This window comes from Anopheles stephensi, chromosome 3 (assembly GCF_013141755.1).
Source record: "Anopheles stephensi strain Indian chromosome 3, UCI_ANSTEP_V1.0, whole genome shotgun sequence".
NCBI lineage: Eukaryota > Metazoa > Arthropoda > Insecta > Diptera > Culicidae > Anopheles > Anopheles stephensi.
In genome coordinates this window covers 73,242,867-73,258,338 of record NC_050203.1, presented here as the reverse complement: position 1 = coordinate 73,258,338, position 15,472 = coordinate 73,242,867, and the positions used below count along the sequence as shown (strand labels likewise).

The 15,472-nt window shown below is 45.2% G+C and overlaps 1 protein-coding gene across 6 annotated transcripts in view; it reads right to left on the bottom strand.

The window, feature by feature from the left end:
* LOC118510673 (rap1 GTPase-activating protein 1) overlaps positions 1–15,472 on the bottom strand; it is a 169,045-nt gene that overhangs the window by 124,667 nt on the left and 28,906 nt on the right. The window lies entirely within an intron of this gene.

Genomic DNA, 15,472 nt, shown 5'->3' with positions numbered 1-15,472 from the left:
CCTCCTTCGGTTTGGTGGCAGGTTTTCCGAGAGGGATTTAAATTATTCATAGGTCCTTTATGGTTTCACCGATGTGCCGCGTGTGTATGTAAAGGATCCCGAGGATCCTGGGGATCAAAACACAAGGCTCGTGTATCTATCGTCTCTCCGGTGCCGGCCGGAGAATCCGGAGATGTCCTGCCGGGAATGCGATGGTATCCCGAGATTAGCCAAGGGTTTGATATGCAAATTTAAGGCACTTCCGGTGTTGGGTTGTTGCGCTTAAGAAATATAGGAAAACCGATACGGAATGATACGTTTGGTCGGTGATCCATTTTCACTCACCATCACCGGAATGGATGGTACCGGAAGCTGAAACATATTAGCAAAACCCGGCGCTACCTTGCCAGACAGACTTTGGATCCAGTTTTCGAGGAGCAAGGCAAGACTGATGTCCGGGAGATCAGGAGATGTCTGGTGAATGTCGCGTAATGTGAGGACAAGCCGGGAACCGGACGCGAATTTGCATGTTGCTCATATTTGCGCACGGTAACGCCTCTTCAAAATTGAATACCGGATGCGGCCAATCTTTAACGGTTTTCTGTGCAAAGCCTTCAAAGCCTTGATGTCGCGATCTAGCCCATCAAACTAGGAAGCGGAGCAAGCAAATCCTTTTTGCGCGTTTTCATAAATATTTAACATAATTTAGAGTCGGTTTGCACGGCACAAGGACACACGCGAAATAGGACCAGATTCTTCACTTGTACTTCGTGTTGAGTGCGAGAGAGTTTCACACACACACACGAGAATGAAAGAGTGCCCCCATAGGGTGTCAAGTGGGTAAATGGTAGCTTTACAACGCCAGCACTACCTAATGTCCCTAACCCCTTTTTCTGTTCGTTGCCCATGTTCCCTGGCTGAGGAACGGCATCCTTTCCGGCTGTCCCGTGTAGCGTTCTCTAATGACTCTGATTATTGTCGAGTGTCCATCGTGTACGCCATACTGTGCGCCCGATGCTCACCCCGGGCGGCTGGAATCCCTTTTCCCACTCTCTCTCTTTCGGACCCTTTCCACGACCCTTCTACCGGCGTCCTTCCGGTGTGCAACACAACCGCAATACATATGCGTGCACACGAGAACAGTTTTCCCTCGGCAGCATACGGTAACGCTTACCGGCTAGAACGCGAAAAATTGTGTATTAAAAATTCAAGTGCCGCTCGAGTGCATTCCAAATGCACCGACCAATCCGTCACCGTAAAAAAAACCGGAGCTTCTGCACGAGAACAGTTTTCCCGTGTTAGGCAGCAGCTCCCATCGGAGGACCATCGCGGAAACGTTCCGTTCCATCCATTCTTGAGTCATTGTTTGGAAACATTTATCGGCTTCATGCAGCTTTAGATTGCGAGTGTTTCGAGGCGAATTGCACCGCGACGACGACGATGATGATTTCCCCACAGAACACATATGGAGGTGGAAGAGCTACCCCGAAACCTTCTTATCAAAACATTGTAGTAAATTCTTATCGATGTTTAGAGCTTTAACAGCACAGCAACTACACGTTAAAACAACATACCTTCATATCAACATGTTGATGCCGATAGCGGTCAAGTAAATTTGCAATTTAACAGTCACGTTTTCCACACAACCGACTAAGCCTTCTCTTGGACCAGGGACCAGCAGGCAGGTAGACAAGCGGAGCGAGGTGGCGTGGGGAAAACATTTTCCGCTCCAGTTACCGATGCCGGCCCGACGAAGGGTTCAAGAATTCCGGCTTCAAATTTCACTCGACCCTCATACGTTTTTTCTTTTGCGAAAAGGTCAGCCTTACAGCAAAAAGTTGCAGTTGAATTGCGGTCGAATAGTTCCTTTCAGGGGAAAAATCTATCGTAACACGTGACTAATTGGCATGCCCTTTTTTTGGGGGGGGGGGGGGGGGGGTTTGTTTGCCTGGCAGAACAGAAGCAAACAGTTACGGTAACGAGTCTGTATCTTCTTCAGGTGGCAGCATAAGGCAGTGGTGCATGTGGTGCAATAGCTTTCTTCACTTTCCTTGTACGTTTGTAGCCCACCTCCATTCATGAGCACATATCGTCTGGTGTTTTGTATCCCATTTGTTGCATCGTTTGGATCGGAGACTAAATACAGAAGCACCCTTCGTCCGGGGGTTTTTCTCTTCTCCGGATCTCCCTTAGCACCCGACGCATGCAACTGTTGCTCGGATGTACATTTTTAATTCAATTACAACTTGTTTAACGACGCCCGAGCTGCGTCACAGGGTACGTAGCGCGAGGAAAACAATGTGCTTTAATCCGCGTATTAACATCATTTTGCCGTGAGTGCGCGCGTAAGCCCAACGACCAACCCCTTTTCTATGCGTTGGCGAATCTCGCCTATCGTGAGATAGGCGATAGTGGCTAACTATGCTGGGGCTCTGGACTGTTTTATCCATGTTTCGATCCTTCTGCACGCACGTACGCACGCGATATCGTGATTTGTAAGCAGTTTGTTGCCTAGTTTGTCGTGTTTTTTGTTTTTGCTCTCCGTTACGTTCCGATATGGGGCGGGTTTTAGGTGGACGCGTTCACACATCAAGCGAATCGATGTTGTCGGATGCAATTTTGCAACCTAACTGATTTGATTAATTGCTTCCGTTTACCGCTGGTTTTGTTTAGCAGCGAAAAAAAACAAAACAGCGGTAAACCAGTGGCAATGATAGTGTGTTGTGCATCATTTCAAACATGATTTATGATGTTTTAGAGAAAGATAAAAGAACGGTTAATGTTATGTTATTTCTCTTGCTGTTTTCTAATTGTCTTATTATTTTTGCGTCAATCCATGCTTTATTATAGTTCTTTATTGTTTTCTCATTGTTTTTATCTATCACTTGTTTTATCTGTTTATTTTTTTTTGTTATTTTATTCGCCTTTTAATTATTTTATAAAGTTATTATTTTATTTCATTTTATTTATTTTTTTATTGCTGTATTTACAAAAGTGATGTATGTTAGTATTTTATTAATTATTTTAGCTACGTTAATTTTTATTTAATTATTTATACTTTTGTTCGTGTTTCTATGTATTTAATTTTATTTTTTGTATTATGCACGTCATTTTTTTATTGTCTTTCTGTTTCTGTTCTCTTTTTTCTTCTTTTTTCAACCTTTTTTTATCAACCTTCATTTTTTTGCTTTTATCTCTTTGTTTTAATTTTTTTAATTTCTAGTTTGATTTTTTTATAATTATAACCAATTCACATTTAATATTTTATAACCAATTCACATTTAATATTGTGTTTTCAGTTTTTTTTTATTTTATGTCTTTATCATTTTAACTAATTTTTTTAAACTCCTGATGATTAATACCCAAATTTCACACCACAGTTTATTTCCTAAACTCTCAAAAAAACCACAGCTTGCCGTGTAACTACCACTCCTTCAAAAACCACTCGCATTTTATCGCCAAACAACATCTCTTTAGTGAAGCGTAACTTTTACTTTTAAAATACGACCGATGGCTATTAATTGTACTTGCGATAAGACTTCAAACAAGCACGGCCAAAGCAAAACATTCCCCCGGACGGGAGGGTTCACAGACAGTTCTTCAGTGCAACCGAATCTGGCACGAGCCCTATTTGCACTACTAACATCCGGATCCGCAGCTTGTTCGGCCAAAACGACCGATGGGATGTTGCAGATAATTGATTTATCTAGTTTTCCCAATCCCTCGATCGGGAAAAGGGAACGAGCTCCTGTTGTGCCCATTATGTTTTCCCCGTCTATCCCACCGTACTACGTTCACCACCTTTTTGCATATGCGAAATAAGGTGCATCCCTTGCCAAAAAAATAAAATACGTTCTCCCTCCAAGCGAACGATAATTATCGATCTTTTCGCATGTACGACAGAGCGCGTGATCGATCAATAATCGGATGGCTAACGAACGTCACCGAAGGGTCGCTCTGGGGGAAGGAGGGAACTGGGGAAAATTGCATGAGGCTTTTTCTTTAATATTTACACACTCACACATAAATCCCGCCACCCATCGGGCTGGCGTACATTTGCACCAAACTGCACTATCATTGAGCGACAATCAATTGTGAGGATTATTTTGCATCGTTTTCGACCTTGCGTGTGTGTGTGTCTGTTTAGAATCATTTTTTGCACCAGAGGACATCATTTGTTTAAAGGTAGTTCAGGTAGATGCATTCTTTTGCTAGATAGAAAAAGATGTTCAGCAAAAGAGGGTGGGAAAAATTATGCCATCATTATCTGAGGTTTAGGGTGCGAAAAGAATGGTAACGGTTATGTAGCAAATAATTAACAACATAATTTACTGCTTTTTTAGAATTTTTGCAATGTAGAAGGAAACTAAAGGAATAACGTCAGAAAACGATTAGACGGAACCTGTCAAAGTTATAACGATGATATGAATAATTCATTTGCTGACAGGTGCTCTTTCCGACGTCCGTCTGGTGTCGGTCTGAATTACTTCATCGTTCTCCTTGACTAGTCCTGAGCCAATCAATTATTGGCTAACGCACGTTAGTCCTTACCACAACCCCACCAGTCCTACTGTGAATTACACGTTAAATCACAACAACAGCACAATTACCCTTAAATGCCTTCACAAAAAACCATGATTTGCTCCTAGCCCGTAACCTGGAAGAAATTACGGACGTACGGACCCCTAACGAACCATTTGGCCCCGGTAACTGATGCTCACAGTTCCAAATAACTCATCGATCTCGATGCCGTATGCTCCTTAAAGGCTTTCCACCCTGCTCACGTACCGAACCCTAAGATATCCTGTTCTAAGATCATCGTTAATTGGCACACCGAAAACACGGCTCGGAAGGTACATGTGCGACTAGATAAAAATGGCGGCACACCAGTTCCACTAGGAAGAAGCGCCCATTAAGACGAATCTCGATAATTAGATTTGGTACCAAACTTTCCGTTCAGCTCCGGCACGACCTCTTGGAAGAACCGGGTGACCAAACGCAATGAACCAAATAAAAACTGCTTGCCGCCGAAAACTCGTCAAAACTTTTGCCTTCCCCTTTCTTGGCGAACGGATAACGACGACCGGCGTTGAGGTTAAAGTTAAATAAGTATGTTGGGGTTCGGTTTTTTGTTTGTGCGATTGGTTCGGTACCTCTTCAATCATCGATAGTTGGAGAGTGATGTTGAGAAACTTTCCGTACCACGAGGATCATCGAGGGTTCGAGGGTCAAAAAGGAAGGAAAAACAGTATACTGCTGTTTGATAAGAGCGTACGTGTATGTGTCTGAAGCTACTACTGCTCAGTGGATGGACAAAAACATATTTACTTTACCTAACTCGAAACCTAACTGTATGGCGAACCCGTGTGGATAAGCGGAAACATTATCACAACTATTCGAGTCACATTCCGTACGGCGTTGGCCAGCGTGAGGAGTTTTACTTTCCAAAAGTAATTTCAAGTAGTTTATGGATGCAATAAAAGTTCGCCCTTGGAGCACAATAGCGTACGAACGGTTTTGCCTTGGAACTTTGACTGAAAACCTCCGATGCAGACAGTGAGTGTCTTTTCCTTTGCCGATACCACGCGCAAACAACAATAATCAAAGTTAATTAAAATTCTACTTCATCACCCTCGGTGCTCACTACCCGCAAGCAATGGGTGCAATAAATGCATTGAATGCGTTGCGATCAACCCCATCAACCCCCGCTCGGTGTCGCTCGGTAACAATTCTTTCCTGCATCTTAAACGGATCGCGATCGCAAACTAATATCCCACCCCGGGACTGGCTCGGTTTCTGCTTTCCGCAGCTCAGCTCTTGCTGGTCAAGATGGGGGTGTCTTGCGCCTTGGTGATATACCACCCCCCTCCCCCCCCAACAGTATCGACAGTATGATCGCACGCTGTCACACACACAAGCTTTCAAACGGGTGGTTTTGAGGAACAATTGTTCGCATTCTTTTCCGTGGCGCATTTGTGGAATGTCTCGGGACCGTTTTTTTTTTCTTTTCTTTAGAGGGGTTGCGACTCACCCCCTCTCTCTCTCTCGCTGACTGGGGTGGTTTGTACTGGTTTGTGGTGTCGGTGGTCGACACAAGTGATCGATTGTGCATTCTTACACCGCCAATTACGGAAGGTGTAGTGATTGACTGGCTGGTTGCTAACGAGTAACTGTGGTGCCGTAAGACAAACGAAAGTTGTTTTGTATGGGTTGATCTTTACCCAAATGGGATGGGTCGTAACACTCTGGATTGCTAGAATCGAGTGAGCGTTCCAGCATGGCAGTGAGAGTCCACATATCAAGTGCATCAATGTTTGTAGGTTAACAAGGGCTTCAAACAATATGGATACAACTCCCATCGATTGGTCCGAATCTAAACCTTAGGGGCAGAGAGTTCTCGACTCCGATAAAATAATTCAGTATACTCAAGTCCAAGTCCGAGCCTAGGGTTTTGGAAACCCGGTAGGTTCATCGAGTCCTCATCAAAGCGCTCACGACTCCGACCTATTGCTGTAGTGAGTCTAAATCCAAGTATGCTGCTAATCGTATTCCATGGAACCCTACCTTTGGAAATCGCGACACTTTCTCGGTCCAATTCAGGCTGGGTGATGGGAAAGTTCCGAATAAAGAAACGGAAAGGAACTGGGTTCTTTTGAAAAAGGAACGAATCGGAATTGAGCTAGGTTCTTTTGGGAAAAGTAACAGAACGGAACTAGCAGATTAATTGGAATGGTACTGTGGTATACAATTGTCTAGTAAAGGGGCAGGTTCTTCACGTTTTGTATGGTTCTTTCCTTTCACTAGGTTCATTTATTTTATCAGGTTCGTTCTTTTCGTCAAGTTCCTTTTCCATGCACCTGCTAGGTTCAAAATTTCAAACATAGTCCTTATATTTCCTTTTGAGGTTCATTCCGGATCGCGCATCACAAAATCAGTGTCTTAATTTCAGACACACACTCACTGTTAGGACTTGTTCTACCAACTCTGTAACTCGAAGGACCATTTCGTAACATTTCGTTGATCTCACTGAAGTCCTCGAATAGGTCTCCGAACATCATCGCATAGGACTCCGAATTTTATTAAGACAATTGTAGATTCTATCAATTTTTTAATATCGCGAACTAGCGTCGGAGGTCCATGGAAGCTGGACTTCCTTAACGAACCGTGATATATGATGAGGAAGATCTGCATGACGCTCAAATCTTGCATATTTGGCTCTACTCCTCCCTTTATTACTTAAAAATCAATTCATCAAGAGTATCGAGAGCGTGAAGTGCGGTTGCACTACTTTTCCACACCAAAAAACCCATTCCATTGATGATCGACAAACTCATCAAACTCCATCTCATAAGACTATCGATCGGCGAGCGCCCTATGTAAGCGAACCTCTTTCTTTTAGCTTAATTTACATCCAAATCAGGTCAGGTGAAAGAAGTTCCGCTACCATCCCTAAACACTACATCCAACCCGGTATAAATCAGCATTCGAGCCGAAGTTTGATGAGCGCGCGATTGATCAGCCATTTTTTAGTTTTTGCGAAGCATCAAACCGTCGTTTCCATGGTCCATAATTTTCCACGTGCTATTTTTCGCGGATAATTCATTGTGTTCCAAAAGGGCCACGATAATTGCCAGTGTGAAGCATAACGCACCTCTCTCTATGTATAGGGTTGACTAGTCCGGTTTCATCCTTACCCTGCCCAAGTGCCTTACCACGCGCCAAGAGTAATGAAAGGTTTCCGTTGTGCTGGTGGTTGTTGTTTGGTGGTGCAGAATTCCTAATGTGCGCCTAATTATAGACGCACGTAATCGCTGCGGCAAACGACTTTCGTGTGTGCTCACATGCGTAAATACAAGTCTCGAGTAAATTTTCACTCACTCGCGCACGAGGAAATATCAGGCGCGTTTTGGCAGGTTCATTTGTGATGCGGCTTATTTCCTCTTTCGTTTTGCAGATCCGGCCACCTTCCGGCAGGTTGGCTTAATGGTGTATAATGACCGAGTTAACACTCCAAAATCACCTGCTTACGCCTAAATGCAGAAATTAACGCACAAGAAATCAAATGAAAATCCGAACAAACGAATCTCCCCCATTCGCACAGCAATTACAAAAATAACTTCACCGGCGGTAATTGCAGTTTATGATTGCAGTACTGGAAGCAATCGATGCTCGCTCGAACACCGGACGATCAATGAACCAATATTTATAACACAAATGTCAATCAGCCACTCCGGGAAGGTCACCTGTGTATCTCCTCGTTTGCTCACTCGACAAGAACATCAGCGTACAGCGAGCCTTAAGGTGAGTAAGGCTGGCTCACGGGAATAGACTTTTCCAACGGCTCCGACGATACGAACGGACATTTGGAACAAAATTTACACTTCTGCAAATTCAATCAACACTAATCCATCTCCGTTTCCTCGTGCCAGTCCGGCCAGACTATGCCCCCGTGTGTAAAGTTACCAGACCAACCCAGACCTTCAGACATTGAAACTGGATACAAACGAAGTACACCTGCGAGCGATAGCACATCCCCATGCGTCACATTCAATCCCGGCGCCTTGATTGATGTAAAAGCTCCCGTCCGTCCGGATTCTTCTCGATTCGTCCCCGGCTTTTGTGCGAGATTGCAGAACGGTGCAAATCTAATCACATCTGTAGCACAACACCGATCTGGCTGCTCGAGCAGACGTGCACCACGTACGTTACACGGCGAGAGGGTCAGGGCTCTAATCGAGCGGACAGACACCACCACCATTGCAGCACTGGCACATCATGACCCACATTCAATTGCCAACGCCGCCCCCGGTCGATTAATCCGACTCGCGTATGCATGTCGTCGTTTGTTAGGAATCATTTAATTTTTGTTCCATATTTTAAATAATCCATAGCCGTTCGGAATCCGTACGACCGACGTCCGGTACGGCTGGACAAATGTAATTGGAAAAGCAATTGAATGTGTCTCTGAGCCGGCGAGAGCTCTTGCAGCAACCTCGTGACGATAGTGACGCTTGTACGGATGCAGTACACGCCACCCCCCGGACAAGATTCTCCACGAGCTCGAAAGTCGCGGAATGGGAATTGGAAATTGATTTGATTGCACGATTGCATTCTTCCTCTGCTGCTGAGATCTGCTCGCCACACTGCAGATGACTTTTGCCGTCTGCCAATGCCAAGTCCCAAAGTCCAAGAAATCCAGCAGATCGCTTTGAACGCCGCTCTAGCCGGTCATCGTTAGAACCAGGCGTCCGGACAGTCTGTGTGATCTCTTGCTTCCCGTTTTTGAGGGTGATTTCATAATTCCAAATTAATTCAATTGCAGCCTAGAGCATCCAGTCCATCCTAGTGATGAGTGTACCAGTCGAGGGCACCAAGCAGAAAATTTTCCCTAGAAGCCAAACCAATTCATGATGCTTTTCTGTCGCTATTGCATCGATTCGATTGAGCACATGATAGACACACGGTGCTTAAGAGGATTTTTTTAAAAAATCATTGAACCTGATTCCCTGGATGCTCGCAGCATCATCATTATCCTGGCATGTCACCCTGGCGGATTTAATTGTACTCTTCTACCGCGAATTTCAAACAGCAAATATAATTTGTTTGAAAAATCAAAGAGAATTAAATTGGCTTTCGCAAACTACGACAGAGAAAAAAAAATCTTCCCTACATCAAATAGCCTGCGTGATTCATTAATTACGAGACTCCGCTGCATGCCATGGACAATCGTCGCTGTAACAATTGCGAAACAATTCGTTTCAAATTTGCACCGAGCAATGATTAATGGGAATGGGATGAATTTTTAGTAATTTAATTTGATACCTTTTACACACGGTCGAACTCTCGTAAAACCCATCTCGAACGACGATGATGATGATGGTGGTGACGACGACGGCGACGACTATCGACGCCACCCCGTGTTTTCCAAGGTCGTCCCGGCAAATTCATTTGTCGCGAAGCTGCCGCTGTCTGTCTCTGTGTGTTTCGCTTGGCACAAGATTAATGGATACGGCGATGGAGTCAGATGAAAAATAGACTTTGTTGACGTCTCGACCGTCTGATGCTCTTTCTCTCTCTCTCTCTAGATCCGGTGTGATGTTTTTCGCGGCCCAACACAGAACGGATTGGCGTCAGGATGGACGAAGGCAAGACTTTATTCTGGACAGCCAAATAATCTCTATTTCTTGTATTGCGCAATTAATGCAACCTTTCGCTTTTTCTAAAACACATTGTTGGATTATCCAGGTCTTCCCCGGCAACCTTGCAACCTTTCGCTTTTTCTAAAACACATTGTTGGATTATCCAGGTCTTCCCCGGGTTTTCAAGCACACATTAGGCATCGGCTACCAAACCCGAAACCCTTCAAATCGACCGTTGATAATGATTTCTATGTTCTATTGACACACGAGACAGCAGCAGCAGCCAGCTTGCGGTGTGATACTTCGTACATTAAATTATGCGCGGCCTCTTAATGAAATAATGAACGACATAAAACCGTCACCGTCACAGGTCGCGCTCATCAACGCCGCGCCGTCCGTCGAACAACAATAGACATTCATTTGCATATGTGAAACCATACACCGCCGGAAACCCATCATCCTGCTGCTCGAAAAACGAAACAGTTTAAAAAAGGGTGGAGTATGTTTGGGTCGAGCGGACAGGACACAGGCAGCGGTGAAACGATACAAACCAACGGGCGTGTGCCTTCGATTTGTCGGATGCATCACCTCACTCGATGTGCGTGTGCCACAATGCAGATGCAGCCGAACGAAAGGGAAAACAATATGCTTTGAAGCTGCATATTTGTGCTCGGGTGTGGAACGCAAATCTCGTCACCGTCCTCCGCCTGTGTTAGACCCTGGAAAAGGACATCCGCTCGTAGAAAGGGGTGAATTTTTAAAGTTAAAGGCGCGATACGGATGAACCACCCGGGCCCCGACATCAGAGTGTGTGTGCGCTAGTGCAGTGTAATATTAAAATCAAATTCGTCATATCACTCACATGTCGGAAGCGTACACCAAAAAAAAACTCAGGAAAATCCTCGCAAGGGAAAGGGATGCTAGGAAGCAAACGGCGTACAGCGCGAAAAACAATTGAGATTGATTTAACTTTAACGAATGCCGTAATCAATCAAACTGGTCGTACATCCAGCTTTAAATTTTCCAACCGTGGAAAGGAAAAAACGGCTTTGAACAGCACACCAAAACCCGGTCAATGGCACAAGACCTCGGTCGGGACAGAATGGGACGGTGTCGTTTGGAGAGACAACAAGCATAAAATTGTTTGTTTCCGCCGCAATCGCTCATTCTGCTTTGCCCACCCTTACACGGCCCGTGCGATTGTCAAATGTCAAACTGCACCACTTCAGGGTTACTTTCCACTTCATTATGGAATCGAGCGGACCACACCACAAAGGAGAAGAATGAATGAGAGAACCGGCAACAGCAAAAAAATGAGAATTGATTGTCACCAAAAAGGTGCAACAGCAGCATTTTTACCCATCCTTCCGCGTCTAAATCGAGAGCAATGACGCCTGCTATCCTTTCACAGAGGAAAATGTAGGACTCCTGCTGGAGCTGTGTTACGGGGCAAAACAGTGTATTAAAAATAGACAAAAACCTCGCTGGCTACTCTCGTGCACGGACGCTTGTTTTACTTGCTTGGGCCAAATGCTTTCGAGTGCCCTCGATCTCATCTTGTCCCATTGTCTGGTCGTAAATTTATCCCATTTTGATACCGGAACCGAACGGAACCAGCAACCAAAAAAAAAAGAAGCAACCTCTCGGGAACCACTCGTACCCAGGACAAACGATGATGTATCGAGTCGAAACGGAACGGTGCTCCTTACGTGAGGCACGTGTCAATTTTACATCCAGTTTATGACAGTTGTGTTGTTTCCCCTAGGTAACGGTCGAAGTGCGGTCCATTCCATCAGTACCGGACAAAACGGAAAATTGAGGAGATGGCGAGAGTGAGAGCCATTCGTTCCATTTTATGCGTCCCGTAACTTGGCAACTAACCGTAACGCAAATTGCAGCAACGATGCAGTGATGTGCAGTTTGAACGTGTACGCATCATCCACCACCGACCGTACCTTGTGTATGTTCAATAGCCAATTTGGCCCCGAAAAACTGGCCTGGATGTTTTGATGCAGCGAAAGAAGATCAGGGCCACGAGTGCATCGGTGTTTTTTGCACCGGTCACCGCAATCCATTTTTGGGGACAGAGACAGATTCCAGACGAACGGGCACTGACAGGTCTTCAGGTGCGGGAGACATATTCAATCTGGAACGATTCTGGCGAATGAAGCGTTGGATGTATGCTTGCTTCTATTTGAACTCCATTATGGAAGGATTTAGTGGAGATGCGTTTTCGTAGTTGTAGAGCAACTAGACTAATAAAACCCAGAGTTTAGAGGGCTTTTAGAACTAGACGACCAAGTTTGAAGATACGCAGTTCTAACTACAAATGTATACATCAAACATGCTGGCACCAAAATCTCAAGGCCGTGTATGGTCATCCTTTCTATCGTGAACGAACAAGTTTTATCATCATCATCACCACTCTATACTGTCTGTCTCTGTAACCGGTTCCGGTGCTAATTTCACGCCCAGTATCATAAAAGTACGGCGCTTTTTGCTGGTCTCACCCGGCAACAACCACTCTGTGACCGGCGCCGTTGACCGGGAGCAGAGATTTGATTCGAAAAGTTTTTCAGTTTATTTCCAGCAGTGAAGTTGGCGCATTTGGTGCCATTCCGAGGTGATGATGAACTCGAGCAGGCGAGTTATGGCTGCTCGTCACTGCACCGATGGCAAGTGACAGTAAATTAACACCAATGGTCAGCTCGTGACATCGTCAGCATATTATCGGAGGGTCTGTCTCTAGCTCTCGCTCTGTTGTGCAAACAGACGCACTTGAAGAGCGCTTGATGTCGTTGTACCCCATATGGAGTGTGTCTTTGGGATGGATGGCGGATAGAAGGAACAGACCGGGAGGAATGATAGAATGCAGATGTGCGAAATAGTTAAGGCTTTTATCGGTAGGTTTGCTTGTTTTTGAAACCGAGCTCTTTATAATCGTCTTAGTGACAGATAAAGAGTGAATTGTTTGGACTGGGCAGATAATAATGACCAGATGCGCCAACTGAGGCTGGAGAATGGATAAGGAAGAGATTTTATTTTTTTTAAGAGCCTGGTATAAAATCTACCGGTAGTGTAGGATGTCTTGCATAGTTAATGGGATCCATAAAGGTAAAATGACCGTTTTTGGTGTCAACTGCCCAATGACAAGTTTACTTACTTACTTATCAGGCGCTACAACCGCTTTGCGGTCTTGGCCTGCTGCAACAATCCTCGATACCGCTCACGGTTCAGCGCCGTCGTCTGCCAATCCGTTATCCCGGCCGTTCTGGCGGACGCATCAACGCCATCACTCCATCTCAATTTGGGCCTACCACGCCTCCTCTGTCCTTGTAGACGGCCTAAAAGGACTTTACGGGCTGGGTCGTCCGGTGTCATTCTCATGACGTGACCAGCCCACCGGAGCCTGGCGAGTCTAATGCGCTGTACGATAGTGAGATCATCATACAGCTCGTAGAGCTCGTCGTTGTAGCGGCTCCTCCATTGTCCTTCCACACATACGGGGCCAAAAATCCTTCTGAGCATCTTCCTCTCGAACGCGGCTAAGAGGGCTTCGTCAGTTTTGGACAGAGTCCATGTCTCAGAGGCGTATGTGAGTACTGGGACTATAAAAGTTCTGTACAGTCCCAGCTTCGTCCGTCGCGACAGGTATTTAGAGTGGAGAAGTTTCCTCAGGCTGTAGTATGACCGGTTGGCAGCCAGCACCCGTGCGCGTAACTCAACATCAATGTTGTTGTCGGTGCTGACTTTTGACCCCAGATAGGTGAAGTTTTGGACGACTTCGAAGGTGCGGCAATGACAAGTTTACCTGATCGGTATTAAGCCTCAGATATTACTAAAATGTTTCACTGAAGTCGGTTAAATTTTTCAATTTTCTTACTTCAAACGTCATAAAATCCAATGATATTGAGAGTGATCCCAAGGCCTCAAATTATAGACATGACTCAAATGGATGGCATACCTCATCATATGTGCAGCAAATTTTCCCGAATGTATGCAACTCATTGCAAGAAAAGGTCTTATTAATCTAAAAGCTCTCAAGAAATCCTTGGTGGCGAAGATTTCTTTCAAAACAAATTAATGTTTGATCAGGTCAAGTTTAAATATGATCAGGTAAAACTAATCAATCTTGAAGATAAAATTATTCTCCTTCTTCCTCCTTGGCAACCTTGAGAGGTTGGGGCCTGAAATATATGGCTTTCTGTGACTTGATTTGACCCATAGCAAATTAGTAACAGCCCTGCGTACGGGAAGGCGGCCTGGAAGGGATTTGAACCCCGGTCCTGCCGAGTGAAGACCAGCGCCGCAGTCGCTTCAGCCACCGACTCGCCCTCGATAATATGATTAACTCACACCAAAATCCCTGGTCATTCACTGAATAGAAGAAGTCGCCTAAAGGTATGCAATCTGCTTAACGCTATTACCTTTTGATGAGGTATAGAACGGAAAGGCCTTCAAAGGGTTGTCTTAAACCGTACAATCTATTTGGTTGAATTCTCCCAGCATCAATACCGCAGCCTGAACACCACTAGCCTTGTAATTAAATTAACTCTGAACTAGCCATCTCTGATTATTCTCTGATTTCTACCCATCATCCTTGTTATCTTAAAAAGCTCGCCTTTTTACTGCACACTCCGCGGCACACTTCACCTCTAACTAAGCCCCCAATTAATTCATCTCACCCAACTCACCCTTGCACCCTTGTTGCTGTACTGCCGCCAGAATGGAGAAATTATTTATTTGGGCCAGTGCAAAACCACAAATCTGGGTAAAAACAAAAGTGCCGCAGCTGTATAGCGCAACCACTAGCCACGATTAACCTCATCTAGCTCCATCCCTGCGTGAATAAGGGTGTGTGTGTGTGTGTGTGTGTGTGTATGAAGGCGAAAGGTAGTAGTAAACAAATTAATTTCCCGCAAAGCTCTCACTACTCGCCGCTTCATTTCACGGCCATCATAAAGCTCGACCAATGGTTAATTCTCACGCTGGCCACACGGCGGCGGTCAAAAAACCGAGCGCGAAAATCACCGTCACAGAGTCGATGGGGGAAAATTATGGTAATGCCCCGTTTTCGTTGCGCTTTTCGTTGGCCGGAAGAAATCTATGCTAATCTCGTGTAACACACATCGTTTTTTCTTTGTTGAGAGACTGATGCTCATAGACAAAACCATCCTTCGGGGAACTTCCTTCCTGTACCGCTCGCTCACTCTTGCTCGCTTCGGAAACTTCCCCGTAAGTTCATTTGATCTGGATTCGAGGTCGGTTGATCAGCAGCAGCAGCTAAAAACACTATCAGCGCAACCCCCTGGCGTGAAGATTTCCACCCCGGGGCGAACTGTGGCGCGCGCGCG